The 23,741-nt window shown below is 39.5% G+C and overlaps 1 protein-coding gene across 1 annotated transcript in view; it reads left to right on the forward strand.

The window, feature by feature from the left end:
- Window positions 1–7,562: 7,562 nt before the first annotated feature.
- Window positions 7,563–23,741, forward strand: part of LOC140365959 (transmembrane protein 198-like) — a 28,906-nt gene continuing 12,727 nt past the window's right edge. Inside the window, exon 1 of the mRNA XM_072452582.1 lies at window positions 7,563–7,905. The gene's annotated coding sequence lies outside the window, so the exon portion shown is untranslated. The remainder of the gene's footprint in view (window positions 7,906–23,741) is intronic.

Genomic DNA, 23,741 nt, shown 5'->3' on the forward strand with positions numbered 1-23,741 from the left:
TGTTTATAACAGTTTGAACTGCATACATGTTTTGTTGGGTTTTGTTAAAGAAAAGAACTTCAGAACAAAATCACGTCCTGTGAGTTTGTCTTGCAGATTTTAAAATATGGAGATATTATTTGATACTGTGATATTTGCGATGTTGAATTTCACTGCAAAATGTTTCTGACTAAATAAATTCACTCAAATGTGTTTAATGTTGCTGTCCTCCTTTCTGACCACTAGAGGCTCCCTCAGAGCTTCTACTGCACTCCAAACTGTGTGTTCTTTACATTATTTGCATATTAGTAGAGACAAACAACAGGGAAAAAATGCATTAAATTCACAAGGAGTTGTAGTGCATTTTTAATTGAAAATACAAACTTAGCTTCTAAAATTGTCACGGTTTTATATCTTATAGTTTTCGTACAATTGCAAGCTGAATAATCACAATCAAATAACTGGTAAGATTACGACATCTTTCAAGTTGTACTTTCAGGTGGAGAGCAAAGGGCCTCTAACTTTAAGAGAGAAAAAATGACAAACTTAATGTTCATAATTTGTGGCTCTTTTGTTTGTTTGATAAATCTTATAAAGTCCTTTCAACAGACTGGGGTTGAAAAAAGGCACCACTTTCTAAAGCTAATGCAAAAAAAAAGTACATTTCCCAAAGAAGAAGTTGATTTTTTTGCCAGTTTTTTGTTGTTTCATTTGGATAAGTCTAGTTATTGCAATTATATGAACCATAAACCAGGACAACAAATCTGTAATCTGCAAGTCATTTCTGACCCTGTATTTGTACTTTACTTAAGTAACAAAACTGAGTACTTCTTCCACCACAGTGTCGAGGACAAAATTACATATTTTACCAGAATACTGTATGGTATATCAGGAGACGGCCGTGGAATGAAGTAAAACCCATTCCAAGTTTTCATCTGTAATGTTTTCTGCAGTGTGTCCACGTGCTGCGGGTGCTCGGGCACAGGCGGGGGTTGGGTTCGGCCTCTCACATCTGGAGCACGTTAGAAACTTCCTGTCGCTGCATCTGCTCTGCCCCCCGTCGAAAACCAGAGGAGACCCCAGTATCTGAAGAGTTTAAGACTTTACTGACGTGAGCGGGCTCCAGACCAAAGGGTGGGGCCAGAGGGAGCAGCTAGAAAAGAACAAGCGCTGAAGAGTTAGAGTTATAGAGTTATAGAGATGTAGAGATGTAGAGATGTAGAGTTATAGAGCTGTAGAGCTGTAGAGTTATAGAGATGTAGAGATGTAGAGATGTAGAGTTATAGAGATGTAGAGTTATAGAGATGTAGAGTTATAGAGAGATGTAGAGTTGTAGAGATGTAGAGTTATAGAGCTGTAGAGCTGTAGAGTTATAGAGATGTAGAGATGTAGAGATGTAGAGTTATAGAGATGTAGAGTTATAGAGATGTAGAGTTATAGAGATGTAGAGTTATAGAGAGATGTAGAGTTGTAGAGATGTAGAGTTATAGAGAGATGTAGAGTTGTAGAGATGTAGAGTTATAGAGATGTAGAGTTATAGAGCTGTAGAGCTGTAGAGTTGTAGAGATGTAGAGTTATAGAGATGTAGAGTTATAGAGATGTAGAGTTATAGAGATGTAGAGATGTAGAGTTATAGAGATGTAGAGTTATAGAGATGTAGAGTTATAGAGATGTAGAGATGTAGAGTTGTAGAGATGTAGAGTTATAGAGAGATGTAGAGTTGTAGAGATGTAGAGTTATAGAGATGTAGAGTTATAGAGATGTAGAGATGTAGAGTTATAGAGATGTAGAGTTATAGAGAGATGTAGAGTTGTAGAGATGTAGAGTTATAGAGAGATGTAGAGTTATAGAGATGTAGAGATGTAGAGTTATAGAGATGTAGAGTTATAGAGAGATGTAGAGTTATAGAGATGTAGAGATGTAGAGTTATAGAGATGTAGAGATGTAGAGTTATAGAGATGTAGAGATGTAGAGTTATAGAGATGTAGAGATGTAGAGTTATAGAGATGTAGAGATGTGGAGTTATAGAGATGTAGAGTTATAGAGATGTAGAGTTATAGAGATGTAGAGTTATAGAGATGTAGAGATGTAGAGTTATAGAGATGTAGAGTTATAGAGATGTAGAGTTATAGAGCTGTAGAGTTATAGAGATGTAGAGATGTAGAGTTATAGAGATGTAGAGTTATAGAGATGTAGAGTTATAGAGATGTAGAGTTATAGAGCTGTAGAGTTATAGAGATGTAGAGATGTAGAGTTATAGAGATGTAGAGTTATAGAGATGTAGAGTTATAGAGATGTGGAGTTATAGAGATGTAGAGTTATAGAGCTGTAGAGTTATAGAGATGTAGAGATGTAGAGTTATAGAGATGTAGAGTTATAGAGATGTAGAGTTATAGAGATGTGGAGTTATAGAGATGTAGAGTTATAGAGATGTAGAGATGTAGAGTTATAGAGATGTGGAGTTATAGAGATGTAGAGTTATAGAGATGTAGAGTTATAGAGATGTAGAGATGTAGAGTTATAGAGATGTAGAGTTATAGAGATGTAGAGTTATAGAGCTGTAGAGTTATAGAGATGTAGAGATGTAGAGTTATAGAGATGTAGAGTTATAGAGCTGTAGAGTTATAGAGATGTAGAGTTATAGAGATGTAGAGATGTAGAGTTATAGAGATGTAGAGTTATAGAGATGTAGAGTTATAGAGATGTAGAGTTATAGAGATGTAGAGTTATAGAGATGTAGAGATGTAGAGATGTAGAGTACAGAACAGGAAAAGGTGCATTCAAATCACAAAATAAACAGATAAACACATCAGTAGAAATGTAAAGAACAGAGTACAAATGTGCAGCTGAACAGAACTGCTTTTAGACTAGAGTTGAACACTGTCAAATACTAAAGTATCAGGACCAAAGCTGAATTCAGACTAAACAAAGACCAAGGGAAGATTTCGAGCTTATTGTAATGTACATATATATATATTTTAGCAGTTTCAAATGTCAAAAATCCCCACGTCTCAGGTAAGTCTTAACCAGGACGTCATGACAACCGCATAAGTCGATGTCTGACATTTGTGGAGATTCTGGTCCAAACCAATTGAATGAGGGCAAAACAAGAAGAAGGCTAAAGTACTTTAACCGTAACCATTACTTACTCCTCTGTAGTATTCTGTGTAAAGGCACGAGCAGATTCAGGACTAACCGGGAGGTCCCGAGCACCAAAACAGCTTTTAAAGGAGACCCACTTTTTCAGGCGGTGTTGAACTGTGACATCATAAGTAGATCATCGTTTTTCATTTTCTTCATTGTACACTGCAATATTGATCTAAAACAACTTACTAATAGAAACAGCAAACAGCTCCACTGACTTCCTGTTCAAAACTGTAGAACTGTCAAGCCCCGCCTCTTCACAGTGATAAGCCCCGCCTCTTCACAGTGACATTTCACTGTAACAAGCAGCAGACCGTCATTCACATGTTTTGTTTTTGCGTCACATTGAACTCTACACGTGTAACAAGTCTTCACTTTGCAAACCAAGTGCAGAGATGTGGGAGGGGCTAGGGGGTAGGTGAAAACGGGAATGCTCCGAGCACTCAAACACAGGTGTATTTTGAAACGAACGACGCGGAGACTGTCGTGACAAGATTAAAACATAATTGAAGCTGAATAATGCATACAATGTCCCCTTTAAATAATGCAACGATTCTGATATTTCTAAAAACAAATCATAACGGAAGACAAGGCACACTTTTCATAAATACAGAATTACCGACAGTGGGAAGAAGAACCAAAACTTTTGATGAGATGATTTTTACGTCAAACTAAATATTAAATAGAGTACAATCTCTGCTTCTTCCATAAACATGTAAATATGTGACAGCGATTCATAACTCGAGAGACATAAAAGCGGAGGCTGCTTTCAATAATCCACCATCTTTGTTCCTTTCTGTAAAACAAAACAGACTTTGTCCAAAGGAATAAGGCCACAAAACAAAGTTCCCAAAAGTATGGTTTCAATTTTCGGGACGTGATTGCACAACAGTGAACGCATCTGACGCCGCGCGCTCGCGCCCTGAGGCGTTCTCCGCCGCCTCCTTATAAACCTATGACTCACGCGTAACGTAATGCGTTCAAATGAAAGACAGACTGTGCTGAGAGCGAAATGATACGGCCTCATGCGTTGTTATTGAATTAGTCTCAGATAAGTCTTTATGACCTGATTTAGTCCCGTTTTTAGAGCTGTTTTAGGGTGCGTTCACGTGCGTCCTGGTTTGAGGCCAAATGTGGACGTTGTTTGGTCCGGTTCTAGTTCTGGTTTAATTCCGGTTCAGTTTATTCCTCATTTTGGTGTGATAAATGTGCTGCATGAGCCGGTGTGAGTAAAGTCTTGGTCCTGGTACAGTTGTTATAATATTGTCTTGGTAGTTTATGGTTTGCTTTGTGTTTAGTTCTTGTTTTAGTTGACTAGAGGAAGAATTTTTATTTTACTTATTCTTAAAGGAGTCATATTGAGCAAAATCAATTTTAATGAGCACTGGGTTGTGGGGCCTTTCTGTGTGGTGTTTGCATGTTCTGCGTATGTTTCCTCCACTTTCTTCTACCACTAAAAACGTTTACATCAGGCTCCTCCCCCTCCAGAGATACCACATGAACGGGCCTCTGAACAAGAAGAACCAAGCTTCCTGCAGTACTGCTCAGCGACCTGTAGAGGCCACCAAAAGACTTCAACAAAGCTTCAGCAGCAGAGGTGAGGGGAAAACAAGCTTATATTGATACATTTTGGACCGATATAAATATAGTTGTGACATGGGGTAATTCTAGGTCACTGCTTGCCTTGATTGTCCTGACAACACGACACTGAGTTTTAGTACCTTTAATAAAGCATAAAAAAAGACTTTAATGAAAGAGTTGCAAGGATGGATCATTCTTTATAATCTTTTTGTTCATTATGAATTAAGTCTCTGTTTATTCTTTATTCATTTAGATAAAGGTATTTAAAGTGGTACCCTTTTTTCACTCTAAAAACAAGCGCCTATAGTTTATACTTTTTGGAGTTAAAATTATAAAATGGAAAACAGAAAATGGTTATAATGAAAAAGAATTTGAGCCAGACAGAAAGAAGACACCTGAAACTGTTCCGCTTTGTTCCAGACCTGGTTTTGAAGTACAGTAGCTGGAGGCGTGGTTCGGTCTGTTTACTCACGTTAGGCGCATAATCCTTCATATTATGTCTTTACAACAGGACACTTTGAAGTGGCCGAGTGAGGTCTGTGTTTACCCAACAGTGGACCAGTGCCTAAGGGCCTGGCACTCTAGATTTACAATACTGTATGTCACTGTCAAATCATCTGTCATATGGGCCGAACGGAAGAAGCTTGATAGTTTCATTGAGCAAAATATGCTACTTATAAAGCAATTTTACTTTATAAGTCAGCTAAAACTTGTTGTTTTAGGGTTGTTACAGTATATTAAGGTTTTAGCCTGAATAAAACCAGACTTTATAACAAGCTAAATTGCATACATATTTAGCAGCAGCAGTAAAAGCAGTGAGTAGAGAACAATTTGTACACAAAGTACTTCAAATGAGAGTTCTGTCTCACATCTCTAGGAAGACTGCTCCAGATTTGAACTGCATAAAACTGACACGCTGATAATAGCAGTAGTAATGACAGTAGCATAGTAGGCCTAGATTTAAGTATTAATAGTTGGCCTACTTTTGGTTGCAGCAGCCAAAGTACTTGCTTTTTAATTAAACTTTACACAATAGGCCTATTTACAGCAGATTAACCCACTTATTTCTATTGCCTGCTCAAGTTATATGATCCCTCAATGGGAAATGTAATCATTATTTTGTATTATTTTTTAAAAAACACATAAAACATCAAAAACAGAACCGGGCACGACAAGAGAGAACCAAAATAAGTAAAAATTAAATTTAGAAATTAAGAAAGGGGTGGCATCCACAGAAAAGAAGGTTAAATCACATTAAGTCCAAAATAGAGTCTAATTTAGTCCAGTGTCTGTCACATTTGTCCATTTTCAGATTGAGTCCAGAAGTGTTGAAACAAGAGCAGAAGCAGTAGAATAAAAAGAATCCGAAAAACATTTATGATATTTAACGATTAGGATACGTTTGACACTAGAGTAAAATATAGAATAAAATACATAGATAATTGATTGTCAGTTACATAATCAAGCATCACCAGCATGTCAGGGATGTGATGTCAGTAGACATAAACGGTTGGTAGTTGCATTTTTAATCTTCTGAATGATTTCCTTTAATGAGATTCAGCTCCACACTGGAAAGAGCTGTTGTTATTTAAATCCTTCCGTCTGTGAGCTGATGTCAGGCCCTGGGTGAGGCCCTGGGTCAGGCTGTGTGTCGGGCCCCGGTGCAGCTTGTGTTGTCACCAGTTGCTGCCCTCTGACCCCTCTGTCAGTTGTTGTGTAATAAATGTTCAGAAACCACATTAAACTCTGCGTCTTCCAGGCATCAAATACGACCTCTCTGTGTGTGGCCAGTGACTTGTTTAAACTGTCTTATTACTTTTAATGACTATAAGGTGAGTAGCCTCATGAAGTATTAAATGTATGTAAATGATGGCCTGAGTAGTGCTAATAACTTTTGAGAAAATAAATGCAGACTAATGCCAGACTAACACCTTTTTTCAGCTCTCTTTGGTTATAATGACAACCACAGCTCGACTAAAACACTTTATAAATTCACATTAGTCAATTATTGATTTTCTTAATTTCACTTAATAGTGATTTCCATTGACATGTTTTATACACGAGTTACGTTTCAGGGCCAATGGGATCAAAAAAGTACTATCAATTAACTTCATTCTGAGATAGGCTTATTGTATTGTTTCTTAAATATTCTTGAATATAATAAGTCAAAATTAGAGCTGCAATTAGCTGCAATGTTTTTTTTTTTATTCGAATAGTCATCAAACGGTTATTTTTATTGTACATTGAGATTTATATTATTGCATTATTTAATTTCAATGGGTTTCAAAATGATGAAAATCTATCATAGTCGTCATAGCGACACAGATATCACCTATAAACGTGTTTTCGAGTCAACAATTACGATGATCAAAACAAGATCACTATTATTCTAATAGTCGACTTGTCACAGTTATTCAGATTAACTTTATAATGATCATAATAAAACCAAACGTTCTAGTTTGCGTCCCATTGTGTACATTGTAAGCCTATTCTTTTATCTTTATATTTTTATGATTATTGTTACGACTTATTCATAGTTTTATTGTTTTGTGTTGCATTAAGACAAGTTCCTATGTTTGTGATATTTGTTCATTGAACCTTTTCTGATTCTGATTCTAATGGCCATAAAAAGTGAAAAGTTCAAAAACATTATTAGTCCTAAAGTTATTGTTACTGTGATGATGATGATAATAATGATGATGATGATCCGGGGCCCCCTCCTCTTCCTCCTCTTCCTCCCACAAACTAACGGTTCTGCCCCGGCCAGGAGGAGCTCACGGAGGGGGAACTCTCTCCTCTTTTGTTACTTTGAGCCCGCTTTAAGGACGCGCGGAGGAGGCGGAGGAGCAGTGGCGAGGGCGGCCTTTAGCTCACATTCTCCCCGGAGGAGGAGGGACTCTGTCGGGCTTCAGCGCCGCGTCAGCCGCGGAGCTCCACAAAAGTTGCGGGAGACGAGCAGTTCGCTTCGGACGACTTTGTTTCCCATCCAAAGTGTCCGACTCAGCGCGATAAAAGATGGTGTAATCCGACTCCACCGTTTACAAAACCGCCTCGGGGGTTTGGACAAGTTGAAAGAACCGGTTTTCCCTCGACCCCGGGGCCGCTTTGGGAGCTTGAATGGTCGGGTGTTTTTCCTGCTTGACACGGCGGCAGTGGAGGAGACTTGAACTGCTGCAGAACTACTTCCACACGGGGAAAAAGGTACGTTTTAAACCAATTAAATACCAATTAAATACAACAGAATGGCTCTGCTTATTGCAAAAGTCTACTTAAACTTAGCCTCTTCTAAAGCTATCATTATTTAAGCTTTGAATCCACTGAAAAGCCCAGACTTCACTCATCTTGGCTATAACATGAATTTATGTAAATGTGTTTCTGTATATGTTTACGTATGTATAAGTACTGTAGCTGTATGTATAAGTACTGTAGCTGTATGTATTAGTACTGTAGCTGTATGTATTAGTACTGTAGCTGTATGTATTAGTACTGTAGCTGTATGTATTAGTACTGTAGCTGTATGTATTAGTACTGTAGCTGTATGTATTAGTACTGTAGCTGTATGTATTAGTACTGTAGCTGTATGTATAAGTACTGTAGCTCTATGTATAAGTACTGTAGCTGTATGTATTAGTACTGTAGCTGTATGTATTAGTACTGTAGCTGTATGTATAAGTACTGTAGCTGTATGTATAAGTACTGTAGCTGTATGTATTAGTACTGTAGCTCTATGTATTAGTACTGTAGCTGTATGTATTAGTACTGTAGTTCTTTGGGGCTTTTCTGTCCTCTAAATACACCAAATGTCACCCTCCACACATGCAGAGCCCCAAGTAGTAATCAAATAAGAGTAAAGTTACTGCAAAATACTTTTACTTTGACGAATAGTGCGGGAAATTACTCAAGTTAAGTGTGAAAAAGTATTTGAGGGGGAAAACTCAAATTATTTTAGTAAAAGTAACTGTTTTGATGCCAATTTATGATTTTAAGTTGGTTTAATTCGAAGGAGAAAATCCACAAAGACTGATATTTACAAAGAATAGACCACAATAACGAGAAACCAAACGATTATCTGAAGGACGTTCGACTAATTTAATCACGTCAACATCAAACATTCGTCGCTTTTACTCGAGTAACAGACCAAACTGTCGAATACATTCACACGTCGGAGTTGTATGAGTTTGGAATCTACTCTGAGAAGTGTAAGTTACTCCAATCGTTGTAGTAAATGTGAGCGAGTGTTTTGGCGTCGGAAGGCGTAATGATCGGGGATAATCGGGACATTATCGGCGGCCGCTCAACCAAACGCTCCCACCGCAAAGGAGGCCAAAGGTTTTGCCGGTTAAAAGACTCTGGGACTTTTCTTGTCACGGCAAATAAGTTAATGACCAGTTTCGGTGTTTCCTACAGGCGACTAAGGATATCAAATTTTAGCGCTGCGATTATTGTGAGAAAAGACATCACGATTTAACGATTATGCACGATTATTGTGACTAAACGACAGTGAAATCTTTAATTTTCCGTCTGACGTGTGACTGTCCCTCAAGTTTGTGAAAGGTTTTACGGAGTTAAACGTTCTGAAAGACAAAATAAAATTAAAGTGACGTATGACAGGTTTTTACAATTTTCAAATTTTGACTTTATTTGGTGTGTTTATACCTTTTGGACATATAAATGATAGTTTTACACCAATCGAGCAGGTATTTGTGAAGAAAAGTCTACAAATCAGTAAAAAAAATGACAGGAAGTGACATCACACTAGGAACACTCAAAACAGACAAAATGTGTGCATAATTTACACAAGAGAAACAACTTTTTTCACATTATAAACATGAATTCAACAAGACAAAGTCACTCTTATATATCTTTATTTGTCAAAAAAAAATAAATGGTGACATTAGATGAGTTTTTCCCCAGAGTTTGCTGAGTAATTTCCTACTGTGATGTCATCAATTAGAAACAGGAAGAGACATTATAAACCTAAATAATTAGCTATTCTGGAACTAACATTTAAAGATTTTTTAGCAACATTTAAAATATATTGATCTTAACTGCATTTTAGTCAATGAGTCGTCCGACCTGTAGGGGCCACTTTATATGTGACAAAAACAGTAACAGTAAAATGAAAGTTCTTTACATTCTGATCTGTTTTTTGGCTGTATATTGAACAAAAAATACTTAATTTTGCTTCTAAAATGGTCACGACTATTATTTATGATTATATTGTGACCTGAACAATCACGATTAACGTTTAACCTCCGAATAACCACGACATCCCTGTTTACGACTATAGCACAAGTTTGAATGAGTTTAAATCCCTCATATATTTTTGTATATATTCCGTGCTTTTTAATTTTAAAGTATATATTTTATGTTTTGTTTGAAGCTGCTTTGCTTGTGGTGTTGGCAGGAGAAGGTCGTGATGGTCAGGTTCTTTAGAGTCTTTTTTTTGGTCCATTTTTGTCTTGATTTTGCCGAGGTTTGGGTCAGTGTTGTGGATATTGTGTTAGTTTGATGATGAAATGATTTGCATTTGCGATTCAAATACAGGTCAAACAAACAACTGAAACGTGGCTTGTATCTGTCGGAAACTTTTGAGAGTATAATAGAGCTGTAGTAGAGCTACACTAGCAATTAATTAAGTGGTTTTGAGTTGTGAAAAAGCCACGAAAACAGCGTCAGCGACACCTTTCAGGCAAAATTTGTGAACCAACTTTGTGTTTTTAAAAAGGCAAAGTAGATAGACTGAACACTTGTTTCATTTTTAGATTTCATAAGTGATCAAATTGAATATTTTATGGTTTGCTGAGGACATTCAAACACCAAACACCTGTCTGTTCTCAGATCTTGCACGCCTGATCGATGACGTAATGCACATTTATTTTTATAAATGCTGATTTTGTTCGAAGTTCTAGTGCAAAAACATGAATCACGATTCTTTTTCCTCAAAGCGATCAATCACAATCATGAATAGAAATGGTTCTCAGAGTTCATTTACTGATCTTAAAAAAATGCAGACATTTAAAAGTTCTTTCCTCCAAAGTCGGACATAGTTTGAATTTACTTGAGTTGTGCTTTTACCACACAGATATTCGCCCCGTGCTGCTCAATGTCTTTTGCAAAAGGTCCATTTGCGAGTCAAAGTGTCTGTGAACGTCGCAGCCTGTGGTCGCTCTGGGAGGGAGTGCCTCTTGGTTACTTGGGTACAGGTGAGATGACACCCTGCCCTGTCCCGTACGCAAGTCTGTAGTTAGAGCGCTTCACACACACGCACACACACACACACACACACAAACACACACACACACACACACACACACACACAAACACACACACACACACACACACACATACACACACACACACTGTAGCATGTATTTGACCTGCTCTGTCAGTTTGCACACCAGATGGTTCGCCCCTTTTCACGTGCACAGAGGAAGCGAGGGAGCGAGAGGAGTGTCGAGGAGCAGGCGGGGACGAAAGATGGACTTCACATGCCGTTTTTTCACCCCGGGACAGTTTTCTCGGTACAAAGGACAGTTGTGTGGCCCGCTGTTAGACTGTTATAGCGCTTTGAAGCTTTTCTCCCACCAAATCGCCATAAAACCTGTTCATTCTGATACGTCCGCTGCTTTGTGGCTCAGTGGTAGAGCTGCTTTCAGGGCCACTCGCTTTTACTCAAGTATGTTTTGTGAGTTAATATGGACTGGTTTTATAATTGCTGCCGGTTTGATTGTTTATTTTGGCAATGGGATAGAATTGTAGCCAAAGTTTCACCTTCATAAATCCCCCTTTTGATTCTGCAGCTGTTATTCAAAGGTTGACTCTGAATAAATGTAATAATGTCAATATCAATCAATCGATATGACTTTATTTGTCCACGTGAGCAGTTAAAAAAAAGAATGATAGGCAGTTTGGTGTCCAGAGGGAGCCGGGTGAACTCTAGAGACACCAAAGCCCCTAAACTTCACTCTCTGTCGTTTCTGTCGATGATGAGACGTGCCGTTCCCTTCAGGTCTGTCCTCCAGAATCTTCATCTACTGGTATAAAAAAAAGCAAACTAAATATCGTAGCGTCTAAACCAATGTCAGCTCCAGGCAAGGTTGGCTAAAAATTGATCATAAAAAAGTGTGCCCAACCATGACCGTATTTGAAATGCATTTAAAATTTGCTTTGGATCCACATAAAATAGTCTTTGACACCAAAGCATGCTAGCTTGGCTTTTGGAGAGTAATACATTTTCCACCACTAAAAACAAAGCGTAACCCGTAGGAAACTTTGTGTAGGGTTGACCGAGCTCTAGAACGGGTCCAGAGATGTTTTCTGGTTGAAGGATGAGGCAGAGCTTGGAGTTTGGGTGAAGTACGGCTCTGTCTCTGTCGTTCTGTCCAAAGACAACAGGGCCTGGGCTTCATGCCCTTTCCTCTCATAATGAAAGAGTTGTAACGGGCCACACTGGAGCTCTCTGCAGCGTTTAGAGCGTTCAGAGTTTAAAACGGCACTCACAAGGCCATAATCATGAGTTTGTTTTTCTAATTAAAAGCTCGGTTCATGAGGAAAATGGTTCTATCACTTTTATAATAATGATCGTGAGTGAGAATCAGATGTGGAAGTATAAGAGTGACTTTACTACGATACCACTTGCCCCTGGTATACTATAGAGTATAAGCAGTATTTGCATTCAAATTGTGATTTCAAGTATCTCTATCTTATCAAGATTGAACTTTTTGCAGTGTAGTCAATAGAGATGTCAAGATCATTGGGTTAATCGATAATCGTGATTATTCAGATCACAATATAATAGTAAGAACCAAAAATGAAGGATCAGGACCATTTTAGAAGAACAATTAAGTATTTGTGTTATAAATATATAGCCTGTAATATATAACCTGTTGTGATAAATATATAGCCTAAAAAATGTTAAGAACTTTATTTTATCTGGCTGCTTTTGTCACATTTAACTTTATTTTGTTTTTTAGAGAGTTGTATTTTGTAAAGTCTGTCTTGAACTCCAGAACGGGTCCAGGGATGTTTTCTATTGAGAAATAGTAACAACGGGAATGAAAGAAAATGAAAGATTTCACTGTCGGTTGGTCTCAATAATCGTGAATAATTGTTAAATCGTGACGTTATTTCTCACAATAATCATACCGCTAACATTTGATATCGTGACATCCCTAGTAGTTAAATGACAGGAGAGAAAATTCAAGTTTTTCTCCAGTAATTGCAACAAATCTCACTGTCAACTTCTACTTCTATGGATACCAAGGCTCAGGATTATTCGGTTAATAATCGATAAACACACGATTTTTCCAGTCAGAATCGAATCGCCAGAACGAAAAAGGAATACAATTGTGAAAGAATTGTGAGAATCGTAAAGGCAGCGACAATGAGTAGTTTCAGTTCCGTCCAAACGACACGAAAAGTACTATTTAATCTGGCTGCTTATGTGACGATATCATTACTTTTTCATGATTTCATAAAGCTAGACTTGAGGGGTGATTGAGGGATTACACGACATGTAAAATTACGACGTTTCTTCTCACAATAATCGTAACATTTGATATTGTGTCAACCGCACTTACTTATGTACATTGCCACACGCATGTCCAGTTGATATGATGTTGTTGTGAACCAAATGTACCGTAATTAAACTCGGTGTGAGAAACTGCCGAAGCCGCTAACGTTTACCGACCGAGTGAAACCTGAAACCTGGGAACGGGGTCACGGGAGGAGAAGAAGAAGAGGAGCGCATTGTCTCTGGACTCCACATAAACTGATACCGCTCATTTTGGACCGTCGCTGCCCCGGCCGCGCACAACACTTAAACACTGGTTATGTGAGAAGTGGAGAGGGTTTGGCATCGAAGTAAAGGCCGCACGGGGTATTTTAGGATCAGGGTTTCGCTGTGGGAGGTACCGGTCGACAAAGACGGAAAAATGATAGAGAACGGGCCTTTACTGAGCTATTGTCTTCAGTTTCTTTTGTAGAAGTGGAAAATAACAGACTTTCTTTTGCACTGGTCCTAATCTGCAGTGGTCAGAATCTATTGGAGAGGGTTTGGACCTGGTTCAGTCCTGCTTTAGACCTACTTTAGACCTGCTTTAGTCCTGCTTTAGACCTGCTTTAGACCTGCTTTAGACCTGCTTTAGAGCTGCTTTAGACCTGCTTTAGACCTACTTTAGACCTGCTTTAGTCCTGCTTTAGACCTGCTTTAGACCTGCTTTAGACCTGCTTTAGACCTGCTTTAGACCTACTTTAGACCTGCTTTAGACCTACTTTAGACCTGCTTTAGACCTACTTTAGACCTGCTTTAGACCTGCTTTAAAACTGCTTCAGACCTGCTTTAGACCTGTTTTAGACCTGCTTTGGTCCTGCTTTAGACCTGCTTTAGACCTGCTTTAGACCTGCTTTAGACCTGTTTTAGACCTGCTTTGGTCCTGCTTTAGACCTGCTTTAGACCTGCTTTAGACCTGTTTTAGACCTGCTTTGGTCCTGCTTTAGACCTGCTTTAGACCTGCTTTAGTCCTGCTTTAGTCCTGCTTTAGACCTACTTTAGACCTGCTTTAGACCTGCTTTAGACCTACTTTAGACCTGCTTTAGTCCTGCTTTAGACCTGCTTTAGACCTGCTTTAGACCTGCTTTAGACCTGCTTTAGTCCTGCTTTAGACCTGCTTTAGACCTGCTTTAGACCTGCTTTAGTCCTGCTTTAGACCTACTTTAGACCTGCTTTAGACCTACTTTAGACCTGCTTTAGACCTACTTTAGACCTGCTTTAGACCTGCTTTAAAACTGCTTCAGACCTGCTTTAGACCTGTTTTAGACCTACTTTAGACCTGCTTTAGACCTACTTTAGACCTGCTTTAGACCTGCTTTAAAACTGCTTCAGACCTGCTTTAGACCTGTTTTAGACCTGCTTTAGTCCTGCTTTAGACCTGCTTTAGACCTGCTTTAGACCTGCTTTAGACCTGTTTTAGACCTGCTTTGGTCCTGCTTTAGACCTGCTTTAGACCTGCTTTAGTCCTGCTTTAGTCCTGCTTTAGACCTGCTTTAGTCCTGCTTTAGTCCTGCTTTAGTCCTGCTTTAGTCCTGCTTTAGTCCTGCTTTAGTCCTGCTTTAGACCTGCTTTAGACCTGCTTTGGTCCTGCTTTAGACCTGCTTTAGTCCTGCTTTGGTCCTGCTTTAGACCTGCTTTAGTCCTGCTTTAGACCTGCTTTAGTCCTGCTTTAGACCTGCTTTAGTCCTGCTTTAGTCCTGCTTTGGTCCTGCTTTAGACCTGCTTTAGTCCTGCTTTGGTCCTGCTTTAGACCTGCTTTAGTCCTGCTTTAGACCTGTTTTAGACCTGCTTTGGTCCTGCTTTAGACCTGCTTTAGACCTGCTTTAGTCCTGCTTTAGTCCTGCTTTAGACCTGCTTTAGACCTGCTTTAGACCTACTTTAGACCTGCTTTAGACCTGCTTTAAAACTGCTTCAGACCTGCTTTAGACCTGTTTTAGACCTGCTTTGGTCCTGCTTTAGTCCTGCTTTAGTCCTGCTTTAGTCCTGCTTTAGACCTGCTTTAGTCCTGCTTTAGTCCTGCTTTAGTCCTGCTTTAGACCTGCTTTAGACCTGCTTTGGTCCTGCTTTAGTCCTGCTTTAGTCCTGCTTTAGACCTGCTTTAGTCCTGCTTTAGACCTGCTTTAGTCCTGCTTTAGTCCTGCTTTAGTCCTGCTTTAGTCCTGCTTTAGTCCTGCTTTAGACCTGCTTTAGTCCTGCTTTAGAACTGCTTTAGACCTGCTTTAGACCTGCTTTAGACCTGGTTTAGTCCTGCTTTAGACCTGTTTTAGACCTGCTTTAGTCCTGCTTTAGACCTGCTTTAGTCCTGCTTTAGACCTGTTTTAGACCTGCTTTAGACCTGCTTTAGACCTGCTTTAGACCTGGTTAGACCTGCTTTAGTGCAGTTGTTGTTAGGTGTTCCTTATCTGCAGTGGGACTTCAACATTATTTTGGTATCTGTAATAATAACATGTCAGACAATGAACAAACACAATGAAAGAAAATTAAAGATTTCACTGTTTGGTCACAGTCTCAATAATCTCAATAAACTCGTGATGTTGTCTCTCACAATAATCGTAACACAACTTATTCCTACTCAGAAGTGTTTTAGATCGGGTAAGTGCGTGTTCTTGTGGCGTGTTCCTAGTTTCCAGTGGTCAGTATCGATAAAAGAAATCATTTTTGGGCGGATGATTGTTTCTTCTTTTTACAGACAATTTAAAATGTACAATGACATTAAACAAATTATGTAAAATCAACCTTAATCATAATCGACCGCCTTCTTCCCGCGCGACCGCCTTCTTCCCGCGCCACCGCCTTTAGACCTGCTTTAGTCCTGCTTTAGACCTGCTTTAGTCCTGCTTTAGACCTGCTTTAGTCCTGCTTTAGACCTGCTTTAGACCTGTTTTAGACCTGCTTTGGTCCTGCTTTAGACCTGCTTTAGACCTGCTTTAGTCCTGCTTTAGTCCTGCTTTAGACCTGCTTTAGACCTGCTTTAGACCTACTTTAGACCTGCTTTAGACCTGCTTTAAAACTGCTTCAGACCTGCTTTAGACCTGTTTTAGACCTGCTTTGGTCCTGCTTTAGTCCTGCTTTAGTCCTGCTTTAGACCTGCTTTAGTCCTGCTTTAGTCCTGCTTTAGTCCTGCTTTAGACCTGCTTTAGACCTGCTTTGGTCCTGCTTTAGACCTGCTTTAGTCCTGCTTTAGTCCTGCTTTAGACCTGCTTTAGTCCTGCTTTAGACCTGCTTTAGTCCTGCTTTAGACCTGCTTTAGTCCTGCTTTAGTCCTGCTTTAGTCCTGCTTTAGTCCTGCTTTAGTCCTGCTTTAGACCTGCTTTAGTCCTGCTTTAGAACTGCTTTAGACCTGCTTTAGACCTGCTTTAGACCTGGTTTAGTCCTGCTTTAGACCTGTTTTAGACCTGCTTTAGTCCTGCTTTAGACCTGCTTTAGTCCTGCTTTAGACCTGTTTTAGACCTGCTTTAGACCTGCTTTAGACCTGCTTTAGACCTGGTTAGACCTGCTTTAGTGCAGTTGTTGTTAGGTGTTCCTTATCTGCAGTGGGACTTCAACATTATTTTGGTATCTGTAATAATAACATGTCAGACAATGAACAAACACAATGAAAGAAAATTAAAGATTTCACTGTTTGGTCACAGTCTCAATAATCTCAATAAACTCGTGATGTTGTCTCTCACAATAATCGTAACACAACTTATTCCTACTCAGAAGTGTTGTAGATCGGGTAAGTGCGTGTTCTTGTGGCGTGTTCCTAGTTTCTAGTGGTCAGTATCGATAAAAGAAATCATTTTTGGGCGGATGATTGTTTCTTCTTTTTACAGACAATTTAAAATGTACAATGACATTAAACAAATTATGTAAAATCAACCTTAATCATAATCGACCGCCTTCTTCCCGCGCGACCGCCTTCTTCCCGCGCCACCGCCTTCCCGCGCCTCCGCCTTCCCGCGCGACCGCCTTCTTCCCGCGCCACCGCCTTCCCGCGCCTCCGCCTTCCCGCGCGACCGCCTTCTTCCCGCGACACCGCCTTCCCGCGCGTCCATGTTTTCTGCGGCGTTTTGCAGCATACCAAATGAAGCTCAGTAATTCACCGTTGATGATTGCGTAGTTTGCGATTCAAATAGTAGTTTGTCCTGACTTGTCCTGAAATTGCAAGATTGTGCTGAACGCAGACCTGAGCAGGGAGAAAGAGAGAGAGAGCCTCGGTGACCTGCGACTTTTCATTGATGTTCAGGGGGTCAAAAATACCCCCCTGAGTTGTGGCAGAAAGAATAAAGTCTAAAGAATAAAGTCTAAAGAATAATAATTCTAACGCTAATGCTAAGACCGCGGCACGAGAGGAAATGTCCCATCAAAATAAAAGAGGAAGAGGAAGTGAAGTGAAGGCATTCATTGCGCCTCTGCTGGCCAGTTGTGAAAATATACAATATCTGTAATGCACTTTTTTCATGGCGTCTCGAGGAGAATATAACCCATGGGTTTCAAACAAATCAGATGTTGAGTTTTTCAATTGGTAGGGGGCGCTATGGAGTAAATTTGTTACATGGGTATTAATTATTTCCAATCAGACCATAAAAAACGCATTAGTGAGTGAAATATGAGCTCCGTAGATCATTTCCATTAGGTGTGACTTTTCCTTGAAAAAACAGGGAATTAAGCCTTTTTGAGGGCGTGTTACGCGGAGACCGTAAGGAATGTCAATTTTTTTTGGAATATTTATTAAATTTCAATGTCTGTAGATGCAAAAAATGTTGTTTTGAGCTCGATCGGACGAAAAACTTAGGACAAGTACGAGTCAGCCACTTTGATTCAACATGGCTGACTTCCTGTTTATCATAGAGCGATGCTGCCAGGTGTGTTTTACTCCTCAAAGGTCAGAGGTCAAAGGTAGCTCTCACTGTCCCAAGTCTCATGTGCCTAGGCCAAAGATTAAGAGTTTCATGTTTTTTCTTTTTTGAACTACTCAGCACTGTTGTGACGGGCGTTCTCCCAACCTCCATTTTGTTGGAGTTCGGGCCGAGCCGATCGCGTCTATGTCTCCATGTGTGACATTCATCAATGTTCAGGGGGTCAAAAATGCCCGAGTTGTGGCAAAATGACCATGAATAATAATAATAATAAGAAACCAGACAAGAACAAAGACTCATTCCATGGAATGGCTCGAGCCAATAATAACTGTACTTTCCGTGTTACCATGTGGTCTTACAGTTCTTAGTTCCAGAGCTCATGATCTTTCTAAAACGAACCAGGAAAGGTTAAAAAATATTTTATTGCTACTTGTTCAAATGAGCATTAAGTTTTATTTTTAGTATTGATTAGCATCTGCCTGTCAACACTTTAGACAACTCGAGCTTTCAATCTTATGAAAACTGTTCCTTCATCAGTCATTTAAAGTTGAATTTCAATTCATTCAGAGATGTTTAAGTAATCCTGTTTCGTCCTGGCATGCGTGCTCAGAAAATGTCCCTTTCTGTAATGTATGTCGTCTTCAACAGCTAATCAATGCTCTTAAGATAAAGTGGCCAATTAATCACGTTGAAAAGAGTCTTGTCGGAATATATTTCAATGAGCCACTGTCGTATCCCGTCGTATCATGCCCGTTTCTTTGTGCCATCTAAAATCTAAATGCCTAACCTCGTAGACACATAATCAGCCTCAGTGCCGTGTCCAGCGTGACTCAGAATCTCCCGCCGCGGCCAAACCGTCGCAATTCAATAAACGTCCATTTGATTTGACTTTGGCCGAGCGTCCGTCTGCGCGAGAGCGGTCTTTGTGGCGTCATCTCTGAGCCGGGCCGACCTATTACTCATCGACGAACACTCCGCGAACATTAACAAACTGCTGGACCCGGACTCCTACTTACAGTTCAAAGGGACTTTTAAAAGATCTTTATTCGGACCAACAGCATGCCATGTTAGTACTACTATTTGATATTTAACGTGATCGGGTTGAGAATATATCAAGAAACATGAAATGAATAAATCAAAACGCAATGCTGTTCTGAATGAAGGGTGTGCCAAAATATTGAAATATCTATATATTGCGATTCCAAGTTTGGTGACACAGTATCAGTATCGTGGGCTGCTGTATCGATATATCGCCATGAGTCATTTTTGATACAATGTTTTGTGACCGCACTACAATTTTGTTGCTCGTTTGAAGAAAGTTAAGTTGTTTAAGCGAAACCATTTGACATTTTAACGGCTTTGGTGATTAAAATGGCCGTGTTTTATTTTGAGTCTGTGCAAGTCGTGGTTTAACAAAGAAAAATGTTGTGCAAATGTATCGGGTATTGTTAAAAAATAGTGACGCATCGTAGAATATCGTGAGCAATATATCGATTATTCAGGCTGAGAAATAGATTTTCAAAGTTAGGGGCCTAAACTGTTTAATTCAATATAATAATGTTTCTTGGATACAAAATAAATACTGTTCACAGCATTTGACACAAGGAGATCTTGTGGAATATAAAATCACATCCTACAAAATAAACTACTCATATACATTGCCCCGAAAATTAGACCGGGCATTTCCGAGGACAGGTGAACGCAACACAAACGCAGCGGCCAATCAGATACCCGCTTTCATCGATATTACATCACGGAGACCGCTCGGCCAATGAGAAGCGAGAAGACGTGCGAAGTGGGCATGTCTGTCAAAACCAAACTTAAGCGAGGAAAATGCCCCAATATGGCCAAATTACTAGTTAAACCTTGATTTTTTTCGAGGAGGGGCACGGCGGGCCCCTTCCTATTTCAAACCGCGGGCCCGCCGGAGATTCAACTGCTTGCGGGCCCCGGGCCCCCGTCTATTTCGCAGCCTGTTATTGCAAAACCTTGATATTTTTAAATGCGACGATTATTTTGATGATTGACACGATTATTCTTTTGTTTTATCGATTTGTTGTTCAGAACGCAAACGACCCAAGAACAAGAGTCTTTTTACATAATCGGATGGAAATGAAGCCAAAGTAAACCCGCATGACGACGTCCTGGTGTTATTTAGTCATAAGTTACACATTTCCTGTGTTATCTTCACATGATGACTGCATTGTCTGCGTCATTAAACCTCTTCGCTCCGCTCCTGGCATGTTTTAGAGCCTACAGACCTGGTAACAATTACTCGATTATTAAATTAGTTGATGATTATTATGATCTGATATGATTACTTATCCGTCGGAACATAATGCTCAAAAGTCTGAAGTCTGTTTGACAGTTTTGGGCTGTTTCCGAGTGAACGCCGCTCTCACCACAAACCCTAATGGACCGTTAGGAAGAGGCCCATCCTTTTGGCCTCGGCTCAAACTGTAGGAATGTCCACTTTTGAAACGGAACATAATATGACTGTTTGACGTTATTTTAAGACTATACCATTTTTTTGAGGTGCATAGAAAACGTAGTGAACAGTATTTAAGATTTTACTCAAAATGCTGCCAATTTTCCCCCAGTTTATGAGCATATGAGATGCGTAGAGGTAATTCCACAACTGTTACCTAGGAACCGTAGCGTAAACAAAGGCCAAAATACATTTAAATTACACAGTAGTTCTGATTTTGACAAATAATAACACATGATGACACCTTTATTTTGTCAAATTGTTGTTTTAAACTGTCAGAAAAATGCGTCCGTTGCGCATAAATTGTCCCTGCATTTTTTAATGAAGCGTCGCACATTGATGACATCACAGAGGGATTCTGTTGTAGAACTCAAGCTCAACTTTCCGTTTTCAACTTTTATCCACGAACTGACGTCGGACTATTCACCAGAAGTACAATCTCACCAAACAAAGTAGTAATTAGAAAAACATGAGAAGCTTAAATGCACTTTAAGAATATCAAAGTTTTAATTTGGCCCGTGACTTTGTGGTAATCTTGAGCGTTCTTGCTCGAATTGCGTTTTGCCGTGTCCTTCGCAATGTCCCCTTGTTCACTCAAAAAAAAATGTAATTGGATTTCTTATAGGAAATATAGATAATAAAGATAATAAATGAACAGGCCGTTTTAATGTTTCCTACTTTATTTTTTATTTTGTCCAATATGAAGTAATACTGGGGCACGTGTTGCGATATCGATCTGATACCAACGAGTTTTGTGGTAAGATGTATTGAAGCATATGTGCAGGGAACATCAAATAATAAGTGTATTTCAAAAATTAAAAAACAAACAAACAAACAAACAAACCTCTCTCAATTTAATCCATTCCTAAAGTATACTTTTGAGTTTTTATTTCTGCATTCCTGCCTATGTATATCTGAAATTCCTCCACTCTTTCCTGGATTATTGGTAGGACTAGGACTCTATTACTACACGACAAATACATAACTGTGGATAGCCTTATACGTTGACCCTGGTCATGTGACGGCGCTCACAAGGGCCTGTCTTTGTGCCTCTCCATAAGTCGCTGTGTTCTGCTGAATGAGCTCTTTTGTTTTCCTCTAACGACTGGCATGAAAAGAACAGATTATGAGGTTTCAAATGTTAAGTCACTTTGGCCTGGTGCCCTCCGGCTGCTGCTCAGAAACATGCAGATGATGTGACTCGAATGTGCAGAAAGTTTGAAGGAAATGCAGCAAAGTCTTACAGTGAAGGAAAAAATATATAAAATCTTATCAGCGTCACTTTTGTCGTTGTTGCATTCGCTCTATAACCAGACTATGTTTGAACAACGCATCAAGAATGTGCTCAAATGTGCGTGTGCATGTTTTTGTGGAGATTCAAGACCTCAATTGCGTTTTAATGGTCGGGTCTAGTAAGCATGTCTGTGGCAGTAACGTGGCAGTAACGAAGAGGAGAAGAGGAGTGTTTAGGAGAAAGCACCGACTCGGGGCCACAGTCCGTCTCTTTAGTTTCCTCATATTAAATGTTTACTTAAATATGTATACAGCTCTTTTCTCTTTTCCTCTCTTTCTCACCACTAATTTCTCACCGTTTATGAGTGAAAATTAAGACCTATTCAGCGCACGGACATTGTAGTCATCCTGGCGACTTTATAGACCTTAAGTCTGGATTTGTATATGCTTTCAATAAGATGGAAGAAAATGTATTTATTTGATTATTTGATTAACCTTTGTTTAACCAGGTAAAACCCATTGCGGTCCAGACTTGAGAATGTCATTGATGTAAAACTCCGTAACAACAATATTGGTTATATATCTCCCACATCTATACTGTAGCACAATCAATGAAAGAGCAGTGACTCAATTCAGTTTCATAATCCAGACAATTATCATCATTTATCATTACCACTGATCGTCCTTAAACCGACTATCGGGTTCTAATTTGCATTATTTCGAACCCTAACAGTTTGGCAACAACACGACCGGGATGGAACTAATTCATTCAGACGAGAACATAAATGGTGTCGTCGTTGCAGTAGTGGATGGCCCGCAGCCTCTTGCATGTTGTGACAGACAGTTCTGGTCTGTCTGGTCTGAAACGCTGACACTGATGGAGCAAAAGAGGAAGTGCGTCTGTGCGATTGGAGGTAAAAGGTTGATCTGGAGTCCTGGAGTGGACCTTAAGTGATTTGATTTAAAGAGCTCGGCCACAATCGAATGAAGTGGTAACGCGATCAGGCAGAAGCACGATGGATGAATGTACTCAGACTGGATCGATCCAAGAGCGGAAGTCAAAATAGTACCTTTAACGTGGCGCTCAAAGTGGCATTGTTGTGACACCGATATCACAGAAAAACGTAGAATAAAAGCGACTATGGAAGACCTACAATAACATGTCTCAAGTTCTTGCTTTACGCAGAGATGAAAGTTGATTGTACACCAGCTGCAACTTTTCCCCCATTTATTAAACAAGCTGTGCCCATTTTTAGTAAGATATGTCGTAAAAGCAGCTCTTTGGGTCAAAATGAGGAAGCAGTGTGCTGTCCGCATTTGATTACAGAGCGTTTTATTCTTTGAAAACTAGGAAGTGAGCGCCGTTTACTGTTTTTCAGATCTAGCGCGTGAGAAAATGAGCTATAACAGCATCTTTAATTACGCGACCGTCCCAGTTTAGAATGTTCAAATTTGAAACGCATCAAAACCTTGTGCCTCAGAGTTACACAGAGCAAGGTCTGATTGAGAACCGTCAGTGTGAAAAAAGAAGGTCCAAACATTTTCTTTTATCAAATCAAGCAACCATGAAGTCACGTCATAGACTAAATCCCCAAAGACAAGGAACAGAATTCACCCTCTATACGATTTAAACGACTTAACGAAATAATGAAATAACTAAGTAACTTGACCTTTTGTGTTGGATATGTCGGTTTATTTATTACATACGCGTTCAGTCACAGTTCACATCACATTACAGAAAAGCCCAGTGGCACAATGTGACGGTTATTACACAAGCCAAACTGATTATTCCATCGTGACCTTTTAAAAGCAGTTACAACTCTCATGCAACTCTTCACACGGAGTTCTGCCACACAAACACATTGTCACGTACAACAAGGCAAACCAGAACTCCTCGAGGGCCTCTAAACTGGTATTCAAA

The sequence above is a fragment of the Eucyclogobius newberryi genome, unplaced genomic scaffold, assembly GCF_026437365.1.
Source record: "Eucyclogobius newberryi isolate DKJ021-1_F unplaced genomic scaffold, fEucNew1.0.hap1 SCAF_19, whole genome shotgun sequence".
Taxonomy (NCBI): Eukaryota; Metazoa; Chordata; class Actinopteri; order Gobiiformes; family Gobiidae; genus Eucyclogobius; species Eucyclogobius newberryi.